Raw genomic sequence first — 14,664 nt, 5'->3', positions numbered from 1 at the left:
GAGCCGGCAATACAGCCGGCTCCATTGAAAGCAATGGGCTGCCGGCGATCGCGGGATGAATTTTCGGGAAGAGCTTAAATATATAAGCCCTTCCCTGAAATTCATCCAGAAATGTGTAAGAACAAAAAAATATACAGAGTTCAGCCGCGGCCGGCGGCAGTTCTCCTGAACTGCTCTGTGTAGTATTCAGCAGCCGGGGATTTAAAATCCCCGCCTGCTGAATGAGCTGCCTCTGATTGGTCACAGCCTCACCAATCAGAGGCAGCTCTCACTCACACCCATTCATGAATTCATGAATGGGTGTGAGTGAGAGCTGCCTCTGATTGGCTCAGCGCAGGGACTTCAATATTTTTGCAAATATGTCATTTTAAAGGCATTTTTTTTTCTATAGTGCACACGAAAATGAGGATTTACACACCGAAATGGATACCCCTGTTTGTTCTGTGTTCAGAAACATACCTGTTGTGGCCCTAATATTATGTCTGTATGCACAATGTGGCCCAAACTGAAAGGAGTAACCAGTGGCTTTCAGAACAGACATTTTGCTTGAAGGTGATTTAGGCCCCATTGCCCACTTGTAGAGCCCTTGAGCGGCCAAAATGACGGAGAACCCCCACAAATTACCCCATTTTGTAAACTAGACCCCTTAACGAATTCTTCTAGGGGTGTAATGCGTATTTTAACACCACAGTTTTTGAATGAATCTAAGCAATTTTTGTTTTTTGCCAATTGTGTCATTCTAAAAACAGTTTTTTTGTACAGCATCCATATGAATGAAGTATTGCACCCCAAAATAGATACCCTATCTGGCTTACACGGCCGATGTGGAATTCACTTGCGGTGGGCCGCAGCGGATCCCAGCTGTGAGCCCAGCCATGACCCTGTGTACGCCCCTCGTAATGTACTGCGCATAACTGTGTACTCAAACAGGCAGCCATGCGCAGTACACCTTTTTTTGTTTGCATTTCCCACGCCATCGCTTAGCGATGATGCGGGTATCCACATCCAGTACACAATGTAGTTGCATATGGGCTGTGGGTATATCCGCGATCAGAGAGTACAATGGGTACTTTTCCAGCTTTGGTTCTCCAACAAAACACTTGAATAGTACACTTCTTAGATATAACGTTTCCTTTACAAGTTTTCATTGCTTTTTTCACACCTTCAGCTTCACATACTCACTAGGAGACACTTTTCCCTCTGAACTCCAGACGTCCCCAGTCCCAGTTATCTGATAGACCGTCCATGAAGTTTGTACTCCTGAGACAGTAAAAGCATTCACTCATGCTTCTCTTTTCTCAGACTTCTTAAATTACTTTTCTTCTCTTTGTGGTAGCAGGAGAATTGTTACTCAATGCCTCAGCCTCACGCTGAGACATCCACCTCCTCCGACTACATTCTCTCCTCTACTCTCTTAAGCTCCACCCCCTTATCTATCCAACACTTACAACCAATGTCACTTACACAGTTAAAGGGGCACACACACGATTTACTCACAATGGTTATTCACACTCATTAACACTACAACTTCGGACCACTACACTTCTATGTCTGGACCTGGAAGACGCTATCTTTTTTATTTGTGGCAAGATATGCTTACTCTATGTTCATTTGCCCCACAAGGTGATGTAAGCGGTGGACTCTGCCCATTTCTTTGAAGTTCAATATATAGAAATGTATCCAAAAACATTAAATAGATAATAAAATTAATAGCAAACCATAAAAAAAAAACTGCCTGCACACGGCGGAGCATCGGAATCCGTCTCTGACCTCGGCTGGCGACCCCACATACCTGTCTTCTGTAGTCTTCCTCTGTACTGCGGATGGTCTGGATGACGAACCATTGGACATGCGCAGTACAGATTTCTTTTTCAAATGTTTATTGCTCCCGCGCCTTTCCACAATGTCCATTGCAGAAGGGCCGCAGGCTGGACAACTTCCATTGACTTCAAAGTAAGCTGTCTGCTCGTAATCTGCGCAAAAATAGAACATGCTGCGATCTTTCCTCCGCAAGCAGAAATCATCAATTTCCTATCGTGTGCAGGAAGCAGCGGTTCCTCATAGAATGTAATGAATGCTATTTGCTGTGGATTTGCCGTGCGGACGCCAACTCTGGACTCCACAATGCTAATCCACCCATGTGCAGGTGACCTTAAATCTTCTAATCCCCTCACTCCTGCCACCTCACATACACATAAAAACCTTATATGAGACCTTTCACACTGGACAGAATTGTTGGTATGACGCAGCACAGATGCGGGTTTTGTGAATTAGCATGGATTTAGTTTCGGTTCTACCCACAACACGTCTTGCAGAATTTCTTGTGGAATTATATATCCTATATGTTAGATATCAACAACAATTCCACAAGATGTCCTTTATTCCACAGCAGGAAGCCTTGTGACGCAGAAATGTCTGCACTGTCCCTCGTGAGAGGTCCCTATAGCAGATCTTGTAATAACTTGCAGAGGGGATAACGAATATGGAAAAGGGGTTCTACAATCATTGGTTCTTAGATACATACAGTAAAAGCAGCAAACCTCTTACAGAACTGAATGTCCATAGTGTTTCTCACCTGTTGTGCTGCAGCAACACTGTTACTCATCGTAGTTGCTTAATAGCAGAAATGCAATATGGTAATGTATCATTATCAAACTTTACTGACATATTAAAACACATAAAACTATATACTAATTTTAACGCTAAATTAGTCATGTAGCTTTTAGATCCAAATATATGACCTGGCTTCATCTGTTGCTAAGTGTGGTGAATCACTGCACTCCCTATTCTACCTAAAGATTTGGCAGCACAAACTGTAACTCTTCCTTTGCTGGATCTACCAGGCTTTCTCTATGGATTCCTTCAATGATCGCAAAACTGCAGACCCCAAGACAGCAAGGCAGCTCCAAATCATGGCACTTTCTCCACCGTACTTCACAGTTTGGGTGAGGTTTTGCTTTGGGTGTACAGCATTCTTTTTTCTCTAAACATAGCTTTGTGCATTTGTGCTAGTAATTTTCAACTATTGTCTAACCAGTTCATAGAACATTTTCCCAGAAAAATTGCAGGACGTCTAGGTAGTCTCTGAAAAAATTAAGGTAGGCTGCAATGCTTTTTTGGAGAGCAGTAGCTTCCTTCATTGTGTCTTTCCTATTCTTCTATGTTCTTCTAATAGTAAACACATAGACATAAGTCTTTCCAGTTTGTAGAGTCTTATGTAGGTCCTTTGTTGGTTCCCTTGGGTTCTTTCACACCTCTTTCAAGATTATCTGGTGTACTCTTGGATTGACTTTGACAGGATGCCCACTCCTAGGGAGAGTAGTCTTGCGTTCTCTCCATCAGTAATTTGTCTGACTGTGGATTTATCTCCCCTAGGACTTTAGTAATGTGTATTTATAACACATCTACTAAAGGTTGCTTGCATGAAGGCATGGTTAACATCAACACACTCACCAATCTTGTCTAAGAAGAATAGATTTGTCAGTAGCCTTTATTTAATGGGCATAGCACCTGTGAAACCCACACATCCAATCTCATCTCTGTTAACTGAAGGATCCTTTGCCAGCTAGCTCTTCAAAAAGCCATTAATAGAAGTTAACTTAAAGGGATTCCATAATCAGGTTCATGAAGTTGGACTCAGAGCACAGTCATGGAGGCTGGCCTCCCAGCTTATCTCCCCGTTTTATTCAGACTGACAGCTCTCTCCACTTTTACATACAGATATAAAACTGTCATTCTCTGTATGCGGCAGGCAAGGAGAGACTGTCATGCTCTACCTCTGTGATTCGGAGATCAGCTCCGAGTTGATCGTCAAGAACCTGGTGACAAAATCCCTTTACTTTTTCTTCCTGTACCGGATATTTACTCAATGTGTTCTATAAAAAAACATGAACGGTAAAACTGATTGTGTTTGTCTATAACAGTGACTTGGATAACAATCGGACAAAATTATATTAGTAATCAATGCAGTAATCCAGGTAGTTCTAAAAAGTAAATTACTTTTTCTTGCAACTGCAAACATATCCCCAAAACTGTAGCAACCTGTGAAAATCAAGGCCCTATTAAAGCTACATCAACCCAACAATAAAAATGCTGTAACCGTTGGAATGCAATTTAAATCTTCTTTTTTGTGCTCAAGTTCAAAATTGTCCTGTTCCTCCTTTTTGGTGTGAGCAAAACCATTTGAGGGGAACCGCTGTACAAACTTTATGTTTCTAATAGATGTATTCCCTCACAATAAAATAAAATGGTCTGAAATAACAATATTAAGTTAACCTTGCTTCAGTGATTGTGTTCGCTGATGCATCTCTGAAACGTTTGGTATTCACAAACACAGGTCATGTGGTGAAGGACGCATGAACGTTGTGAATAACTGAGGGTTGAGTCACTTTTAATAATTACTTGACATCTATTGTAATAAAGAAGTCATAAATAGCTGTTGCATGCAGCTCTTTGTCTTCCGGTAAAATGCCAGGCAGCTGAGCGGAAAGTGAACAGACTCCATTATAGTCAATGGGGACCATTCGGGGTTGTTCAGTTCCATCATAAGACGGATCAGTTCGGCCAAGGGATACAATAGCTGTTGTAGATGTAAAAGCAGCCTTACCGTATGTATGTATATATATGCCTCTTCTGATCCATTCCATTTAAGCCTGAGGAAGAACCCTGAGTAGGTTTGAAAGCTCCTATAACATCATGTATTTTTGTTAGCCATTACAAGGTATCATATCTACAAGATTACTTGGTTTCTCTTACTGAGAACAATCACATTTTGCTCTACTGCTTACACCATACCAAACTTTTTCATAATAGCCTTACTGCCACAAGACATTTATTTTACTTTATTAGTTGGCGACATCTAGTGGCTAAAAGTGTGGATGCAGTTATTCTCAATATCCAATAGAAACTAAAAGCAAATCAGATGCAACAGAGATCCAGAGAGATCCACATAAAGGAAAACAGGAAAGTAAGCCCAAAAGATAGACCTGTCTATGCAGAAAACATTATAAAAAGTCATTGTCTCCAGTTCATTGTTGGCTCCTCTTCCTCAACAAAACCGAAAGTCCTGCGGAATATGGTGATGCCGTATATATAAATAAAGATTAAAGGGGGTTTCCAGGGAAATATTACTGATGACCTATCATTAGGATAGCTCATCATTAGTTGATTGGCTGGAGTCTGTTGCGCAGGATCCCGACCAATCAGCTGAGCGGACAAATGCTTTCAGAAGTTTAAACGATTCTTTAAAAATAATCGTTCTGTTCAATAGCATCTTTAGGCCGCTTCAAAGGGGCATATACAATACAATATGCAGAGAATAGAACCTATCGATTTCAATACGTTCCTTCATATGTTTGTAATTTTTCTGCGCATTTTGGTAGCGCAAAAAAACAGCATGCTCTATTTTCCTGTCCGCATAGAAGTCAATGATGATATGCAAATGCGGATGCATGAAACAATACATAATTGCGCAGGAAAACTAACATATCTGGAACTCATTAGCTGAGTAACCATTTCAATGTGTATTTTCTTCTTGCACGTAAATGCACATGCTTCATGCGTGGAAAAAATACAACGATGTGTCCACAAAAAAAGCATTGTTCATTACACAAATACGCGTGCGCTCATGTGATGGGAGCCTTAAGATATGTTCATATGTTACAGACTTCTGTTAGAGAAATATCCTTATCCAGTTATGCAAGGAGGAGCTCCTAAAGCCAAGAGCAGAATGTAAAGGCAGTATATTAAGAGGGAGATGTAGGATTATCTCCTCTTTTACATCCACTCCTGACTTTGGAAAATAAATTACAAATTTTGTGCCAAAAACTTCATTAAAGAGGTTATACAAAGATTACAAGTTATCTCCTATCTAAAGGGTAAGGGACGACTTTCTGATCAATAGGGGTCTCACCACTGAGAATGGGAATCCCATGTCTCCCATCCTCTTCACTGTGAGATTAATGCAACCCCCTCAGTGAGGAGGAGACTGAATGCAGCATTGGTTGCACAAGTGTATTATCGCTTCATTCACTTTCAATGGGCCTGCCCAAGGGGCAAGTGCTTGGGTATTTCCATCATCCCCATTGAAATAAATGGAGTACCAACCGCTAATTTCCAGGCATCACGCAATTTTTTCTGAAGGTGGAGAAGTGACTATTCTGGAGCTTGGCTGGGGTTTCAGCGGTGAGACCCCCACTGATCAGCAAATTATCCCATATCCTGTCGATAGGGAAGAATCTTTAATCTTCGTACAACCCCTTTGAAAGCTGAAATTGTGAATCCAACCTCTGCAAGTTTTTCTATATAATACTATAGGAGTGTGACTCCATGGGAGAACATCGCATGATCTTAACGGCTGACGTATCAATGTTAATGAAATGACCATGCCACGTCACCTGCCATGTATGTGTAGAAGCAGCTGAAGAGGAAAATGAAGGTGCACTTCTCTAGGGGACTAGTTTGGGCACATTGTAGCTGTCATTACGAGCATCATGACTGTGATCAGGCAGCTGTGGCTGTTGATATGGGGGCCTATTCAAAGCTTATTTGCTGTCCAGGTGAACAAACTGGACTCCAAAATGATACATTGTATCAATATTCGATTGTGTTTGTCTGTAATTGTGACTTAAGGCCCATTTAGCCAAATGATTATCGCTCAAAAGCCATTTGTGTCTGGACGCATGGCCATCGTGCACTTTTCGTGCACTATTCTCTCATAGTAAGTTAAAAATCAGTGATGAACCTTATCAGGACTAAAAAACTGAGTTCTCAGCCTGATACCGCTGATAGTATTGTTTTAGCTGGTATCCCGCTCTTAGAACACAGCAGCTGTATACAGAAGACAGCACTCCCGCTGTCTTCTGTATACTGCAAGAGCCTTCATTTCCACACTAATAAGCTCTTAAGAGCTTCTGCAACGTTAATGCTCAAAACTGTCACTCAAACTGCTATTTGAGCGAATTTTGAGTGATCATCTTGCCGAGTAATGCACACAATGGTTATCGCTCAAAAGATTGCTTTCAAGCGATAATCGTTGTGTCTAAATGGGCCTTTAGATACAATCAGAACATATGTTATTGGCAAACAATGCAGAAATCAAGGTGGTTTCAAAGGGTTTACTTACTTTTTCTTGTAAGTGCATTTGCCTTTATTAACAGGACAGTACATACACCATTTATACATAAAAACATTATTAAGGGGATCTGGCGTAATGGATGAATTATCATCAATATTACAATTATTTAGGTTCAGTAATGCATCAGAAAAAAGATGTGTCATCTGCAATGGCCGTCTATAGAATAGAAAAGAGGCCACCTTGTGACGAATGCGTTTTGCTCTGCACAATTCAATGCTCTACGAACTAAATACATCAGCAATAACTTTAGGCCTCATGTCCACGGGCTGATCGGATTCTGCATGTGGGAGCTTGCAGCGGAAGCCGACCCTGCCCACGGCCGAGAACACTGCAGGATTCTACTTACCCGTCCTGGTCTTCTGCGGGTCATCTTTTTTCTTCACTGCGGAAGTATCGACTGCTGCACATGCGCTGTGGAGCTTTTTTTTTTTAAACTCCTGCTTTCCCACAGAATCCATATCATTTGCGGACAGGCCGCGTATTAGAGGGCTTCCATTGACTTCAATGGATGCCGTCTATGCGGGATCTGCACTGAAATGGAGCATGCTGCGATTTGCTTTCTGGACCAAAAGGTTTGCAAAGCAAGTCCGCATGCTTTATTTAATTTGCGGACACCCATTCTGCCCTATAGGCGGCTTGATTTGTGGATTCCACAAATCCCACCCACCCGTGGACATAAGGCTTAAGGCTCTTCTGCAAATACTGGAAATAGATTGAATATTCGTTACAATTCATTACTAGTTAGGATGAACTCCTCTCACAGATTCATGGACTCCAGACAAGCAGCATAACTCTACCTGCATGATACTAGATCATCTATGGGAACATACTTCCACATCTGGAATCTGCATGCTTTAATTTCAGTGCGGATGCCCATGTTTCCCTACGGGTGGCGTGATTTGCAGATCTTGACTGCTTGATTTCTTCGCCCCTTCCTTCTTCATCATGGCACTGCAACTCACCTAACAGTTGAAGTCTGCTTGGGGGCTTTTACCCACTAGCGTTTTTTTTAGGGCGCCCACCCACTGGCGTTTGCGATTTTCGTGCGTGAAAAACGCAGCGTTTTCCGCGCGTTTTTGGCGCATTTTCCGCGCGTTTTTCGCGGCATTTTCGCGCCTTTTCCGTTAATTTCCATTGACATTCATGGGTGCATTAAGAGAAAAATAAGGACACATATGCAACTGACAGTTCCTATGTTAAAAATTGCAACAGACTGAAAAAAAAAAACGCAAGTGGGCAGGAACACATTCAATACTAATTGCTCTTCAGAAAAAACGCAAAACGCAAAGGAAAAAAAATCGCCAATGGGTGGGAGCCCTTACACTGCGATATTGCAGCGTTTTTTTCAATGGGTCTTTCTAATGTTAAAATCGCATTGCACAAAAATCACAAGTTTGGGCTCTTGTGATTTTTGGGCGATGCGATTTTAACATTAGAAAGTCCCATTGAAAAAAACGCAGCGATATCGCAGCGTAAAAAAAGGCTAGTGGGTAAATGCCCTGAGGCTGTTGAGTGGGAATACAGAAAATTGGAGTATAGCAGGTGGTGGTGTGTGACGCAGGTATATGTATTATATATGCAATCCGCCCGTATGAATGCACATTTAGGCTACCTTCATACAGATGAGCACAGTGTGGGCACAAGAACCATGGCCCGATATCACACTTTTCAACATGTGTTTTACCCACGGAAGCGAGGCGTTTTTCATGTAAAAACACCCAGCATCATTTCAGTGACATTCCGATTCTCTGGTGCTTGTTTCATGCGCGTCTGAGGATTGGAAATGTTTCTCATTAATATGTGTGACTGTCGTATTGAAAGCAATGGGTGATGCGTTCCGAGGGACGCGAGTTTGAATACGCAAAAAAACGTTAAAATCACTGGTGAAGACAGAGCATATTTGCGCATGCGCCCATATCATAACAATGCGCAATACTTGCATGTCAACTAGTGACTGACGATATGAACGAAGTAACTTGGGTTCAAACTCCAGTCTGTAGATAACCAAGCTGCGGATTTCTGCACACAGTCCCTAACAGCAGAACACTCCTCTGTGTGTCGCGGTATCCAAAAGCACTTAAGCTTCGCAAACACTTTTGTTTCTACGCTCATTCCTGGGCCCGGCTCTACTTACATTTCAGTCTTATCCAGTAGGAATAAAGTAGAAAGGCTTTTTTTTAAGTTTGGACTAAGTTTTTGGGGAAAATAAAAAGAATTAGGTAATGGCAGAAATGTTTGGAAAAGCAACACACATGAATGCTCAGTGACACAATGACTTGGCGCACAGACCCGTCACATCTATGCATCAGAATGTACATTTCTACATTGGTTTTTGTGTAGCAGGCATGGAACATTATAGTATGGTTAAGTCAGATCAAGTTCTGCTGTTCCCCTATAGATTGCAAAGTGGAAGCCCTTATAAGATGTATCACAATGTCCGTACTTGGATGGCTTTTCTTATACATGAATATCTGTGACAATCCACATCTTAAATGCTTCGAATGAATTATCAAATTTCATTCAGTTAGTGCCATCTAGTGGACAAATTGTTTATAACAGCAATAGAACTACTACTCCTACTACACACATATCGTAAAATACACGTGCTTTTTTTACTCATCAACTTTACCCCAAAAGTAGTTCTAATTAATCAAAACTGTGAAATTATGCCAGAAAGACTTATTTCAATTATTTGTATAGTACAAATATTTTCCGCAGTGCTGTTTACAATGCAACCACATCAGTCCCTGTGACTATATTCAAGAAGAAGCTGCTTGTAAGGCCGGTGTCAAATGGCCATAAGCGCATTTGTGCAATGAACGTTGCTTATTTGCGTGCACAAGTGCGTGTTTTAGGGCTCTTGTACACGAGTGTATCCATATAAAAGCTTGTGAGAGGATGACGTGATTGCACCCTGATTGCAGCGCTATCACGTGCATTCGCACGTGGATCCGTGCATTTTACTGTACTTTTTTCAAGCTGCCAGGCCGGATCACATTGGCATGTGACACCCCCGCACTGTTCTTGAACTGGCTGTGCAGGTGTGTCACGATTAGTCCCTGATGTTATCAATTCTCGCAGTTCAGTGCACGACTTTGTGTGGACGAAGTGCGCATCTGAGAACCTTGTTTTGCACAAATAAAATGCGTTCGCAAAATACAGTTATTCACTGCGTAATGCACAAACAAATTTTTCTCAATAAAAAAGAATGCAAATAAGAAAGTAGATATGCGAAAAATAGACTGTGCCGTTTTCAAAAATCAGCTGTAAAAATGCGGCCATGTGATTAGCCCTGTATATTAACATTATTTAGGGCTAATCACTTGGGCTCGTCATAAAGTGGCCTAAGTTACATTAATATCTATCTTTTCATGACATTTTTAAACTACAGTTTTTCAGTGTTTTTTTTTTTTATGGCCGCCTTTCAAGGCACATATTTTTTTGTTGAGATAGCCTGTTAGGCAATATTTAAATAGTCCAGGCTTTGACTTGATTGCTTGTATAATATACTGCAATACTTCTGTTTAACAGTATATTGTACTTTTAACCCTTTCCAATCCAATTTGTATCCTGTTTTTCCTAGGGGTCTTAGTCTTTTTCTGCCGTTATACAACGGTGCTATATGCTGGCTAAAGCCAGTACTGCATGAGGTGACACATTGGATAGGCTCCAGCAGCAGAGAGGCTGGCAATATACAGTAAGGGTACCCCAATGGACGTCTTCCAACATCGGAGCTGTACAGCCTTAAATCATAATGTCTTCAGAGGTCAGACAGTGGATTGAAAAGGGTTAAAGTCAGCCATAGGCAGGGCTAATTAGAGCCATCAGCCTACTATGATCATACTTTCCCCTCCTCCTCCCACAACCTCCGCTTATGCCATGGTCAGCACTGACCATGTCACCTAAGTATGATCAGAGCTAGCTCTGGTTGTGGCCACTGAGAGGCAGTATCCGCTGTTTCATACATCTGCCACCCGCTGAGTATAAAGTTCATACCCACCCTGCACCCCTGTGATGTAAATGTACATCACAACATGAGAAGGGTTAACATTAGAGATGAGCGAGCACCAAAATGCTCGGGTGCTCGTTACTCAAGTCGAACTTTCAGTGATGCTCGAGAGTTCGTTTCGAGTAACGAACCCCATTGAAGTCAATGGGCGACTCGAGCATTTTTGTATATGACTGGTGCTCCGCTAAGGTTTTCATTTGTGAAAATCATAGCAAATCACCAAAGTCATGTAAAAAACACAGAAATGGATAGGGCAGGCGAGGAGCAACATGCAGGGCTGCATTTCGAGCTTCGAGGTCTGACTATTAAGCCACAATAGTGGCAAGAGTGAGACCCCCCCACACTGTCAGCATAACGATCGTTCTCCTCTGTAACAGCTGTGGCAGAGAAGAACGATGTTAGCCCATTGAATTCAATGGAGTCGGCAATACAGCCGGCTCCATTGAAAGCAATAGGCTGCCGGCGAGCGCGGGATGAATTTTCGGGAAGGGCTTAAAAATATAAGCCCTTACCTGAAAAAGAAAGATTTTAGTGTAAAAAAGAATAAAAATGCAGGCATTCTCTTCAATGGAGCCTGCTGCTGCCTGCAACTCCATTGAAGACAATGGTCCACTGGCACACCTGAATTCTTTTTCAGGGAAGGGCTTTACATATAAGCAATTCCCTGGAAATGAATTAAAAATGATTTAAAAAACAAAAAAAAAAGATACTCACCTCCCTTCAGCTGCCAGGGCACAGCCGCGTGTTCTCCTGCTGTCCCCTGCACTGTGGTGCTGAACTGCTGTCATTCAGCTGAGAGCTGTGCTGAGCCAATCAGAGGCAACACTCACTCACCCATTCATGAATTCATGAATGGGTGTGAGTGAGATCTGCCTCTGATTGGCTCAGCGCTGAGCCAATCAGGGGGCAGGTCTGACTCACACCCCCTTCACACCCACTGCAGGCCAGCCGCGCTGAACTCCATCTGCCGGGACAAGGTGAGTATATATATATATATTTTATTTTTACACATTTCTGGATGAATTGCAGGGAAGGGCTTATATATTTAAGCCCTTCCCGACAATTCATCCCGCGATCGCCAGCAGCCCATTGCTTTCAATGGAGCCGGCTGTATTGCCGGCTCAATTGAATTCAATGGGCTAATATTGTTCTGCCGGGACAAGGTGAGTATATTTATTTTTTATTTTTACACATTTCTGGATGAATTGCAGGGAAGGGCTTATATATTTAAGCCCTTCCCAGCAATTCATCCCGCGATCGCCGGCAGCCCATTGCTTTCAATGGAGCTGGCTGTATTGCTAGCTCCATTGAATTCAATGGTCAGTGCTCGTTTAATCGAGACGAGTACTGCGTGGTGCTCGTCTCGAGTAACGAGCATCTCGAGCACCCTAATACTCGAACGAGCATCAAGCTCGGACAAGTATGCTCGCTCATCTCTAGTTAACATACATTCATAGAGTTGTCTTATCACATATAGAGGGCTAATCTGTAAGAGTGGATCCCACTCCTGGCATACTTGACACATCCATGCATGACATGGATTGCAATTGATGGCCTGGATGTAATACTAAGTTAATGCAGGAAAAATGTGTACAGGACGTTAGAGAAGCCTGATCCATGGCATGTTGCCAAAAGAGGCAGACCACACAACTACTACAGGGTCCACAGGGCATGGAGGGGGGTCAGGGATGAATGGCCGTCCCATATGATGTACCTCTAATCCTTGTTATTGAACTTCTCATCACAGCAAGAATTTTTTTCAGACTCACACAATCAGTCACACTTCCAAGAATGATGCCAGCCATGTACTTTGTCCTTCATCGAATTTCTCCCCCTTTTGCTGTCTGCATACAGTGTGCAGGAGACTGGGGAAAAAGTGTTATGGTGTGTAGAGTACATGGCTGTCATCAGACTTGGAAGTGTGACTCACTAAGAAAGTTCTTACTGATGGCTAGAGGATCATTGTGGGGCACAAGGGCATCATTACTAAGCTGAGCAACAAAGGGGGACAATGTTACTTTATAGGGCCACAGAATGGTCACTGTCCCTTTTTTAGGGGCTACAGAGGGGTCAAATTTGGGGGCACAGAGGGGGCAATGAGTCTGCACTAGTACTATGGAGGCACTGAGATGGGTATTGTGGGTGTGGAGAGTGTGCAAAAATCAGCCATGGTGGAAAATTCATGACGGTCTGGGCTCAGATGGCAGAGACATCACCTGTGAACACTGGAGACAACTATATTGTAATCACTGAGTATAGCTGGTGTCTAACTTTTATATGGTGTGGTAAGGCGATGCACAGAATGGCCTGCAGGGGGCTGTAAACAGGCCTTCTGTGTACTGTAAGGTTGGCTAATCAGCAGGGACAGCTGTACGGGTGTGTCTTGAGGAGCTAAACTCTGCAGACACACTCAGTCCCAGGCTGAAAGCCAGAGTGAGAGGCTGCAGTTGTAGCATCAGGAACTGGGAGCCTGAGGTCTGATGTGGACCAAACTAGAGCCTGTCACGTGTCTGACAGGGGAGGATGCCCTCTAAACACCCCAGGTGGGGCATAGTGACAAGGACCCTGCATTTGGAAACCCTGAAACCATATTATGTTCCAATACGTGTTTACTGTGTGTGAAATAAAACTGGTGGAGGCTAGCATTTAAAGTACTTCGCTGGTCCTGACCCTTTATGCATGCTAACCCTCTTGAATGAAGAAGATGGTGATCCCAGAGAGCAAGTAACCCCCAAGGTTGCCACATTAATTGCTGCAATATTTAAATTTACACTAGAGCTGAGCCAGTAAACCTTTCGTATTACGAAAGTTGGGTAATAAAACATAGATTTATATTTATTTTTTCCTCAAGGGGCCCAATTCCAAGTTTTGCTATCGGACCCACTGAGTTCTATGTACGTTCCTGTTCAGGTGCTGTTTTGCATTTCCAGACCATTTGCTTGTATAGCAAAATTATGTATAATCATTGTCTTCACACTGAGAAAACCTGATTCCCCCCGCTGTGTTATCAACACATCCATGAAACTCCATTAATTAAGGTTACACAAGTGCTCACACTAAATGGGTTGTGGAGACACAGTTCAAAAAGCCAATACAAATACATGTTTTTTTTTAGAAAGTACTTCTAAAATCTAATAGAGCCAATGCAAAGCATGAACTGTCACTGCAAAGCTGCTACAATCTAAAGTGTTTTGTAAACTAATGATGTTCTGATTTTTAACTTACCTAATCAGACTAAACGAATCATCTGACTTTGGAAACTAGCTTTTTAATTTGATTTTTTTTTTTTAAATCTCTTCCCTTCAGGCACCTTGTAATTGAATAGGGAGCAGCTGTTTGTCAAGCCATGGTTAGCATGAAATTGTTTCTTAAAATCTTTTATAATAACTACTTTCTTCTGGTGTAATATCTCTGGGATGTCTCTTGGCCATCATGCATTCATTGCTTATGGAAGCGTTACATCCATGTTGTATTAATGGTTTCATAATGTGATGAAAATGTGAGAAGAGTTGTCTCATCA

The 14,664-nt window shown here is 42.2% G+C and overlaps 1 long non-coding RNA gene across 2 annotated transcripts in view; it reads left to right on the top strand.

Annotated features, from left to right (window-relative positions):
- Window positions 1–2,924: 2,924 nt before the first annotated feature.
- Window positions 2,925–14,664, top strand: part of LOC136624725 (uncharacterized) — a 63,219-nt gene continuing 51,479 nt past the window's right edge. The window contains exons 1-2 of one of the 2 annotated variants that reach the window (XR_010792405.1): window positions 2,931–2,945; window positions 3,038–3,098. This is a non-coding gene — a long non-coding RNA (uncharacterized lncRNA). Of the gene's footprint in view, window positions 2,946–3,037; window positions 3,099–14,664 lie in introns of both variants that reach the window. The other variant, XR_010792406.1, reaches the window with a different exon arrangement.

Source organism: Eleutherodactylus coqui, chromosome 4 (genome assembly GCF_035609145.1).
Source record: "Eleutherodactylus coqui strain aEleCoq1 chromosome 4, aEleCoq1.hap1, whole genome shotgun sequence".
NCBI classification, from domain to species: Eukaryota; Metazoa; Chordata; class Amphibia; order Anura; family Eleutherodactylidae; genus Eleutherodactylus; species Eleutherodactylus coqui.
This window is presented reverse-complemented; position numbering and strand designations above follow the sequence as displayed.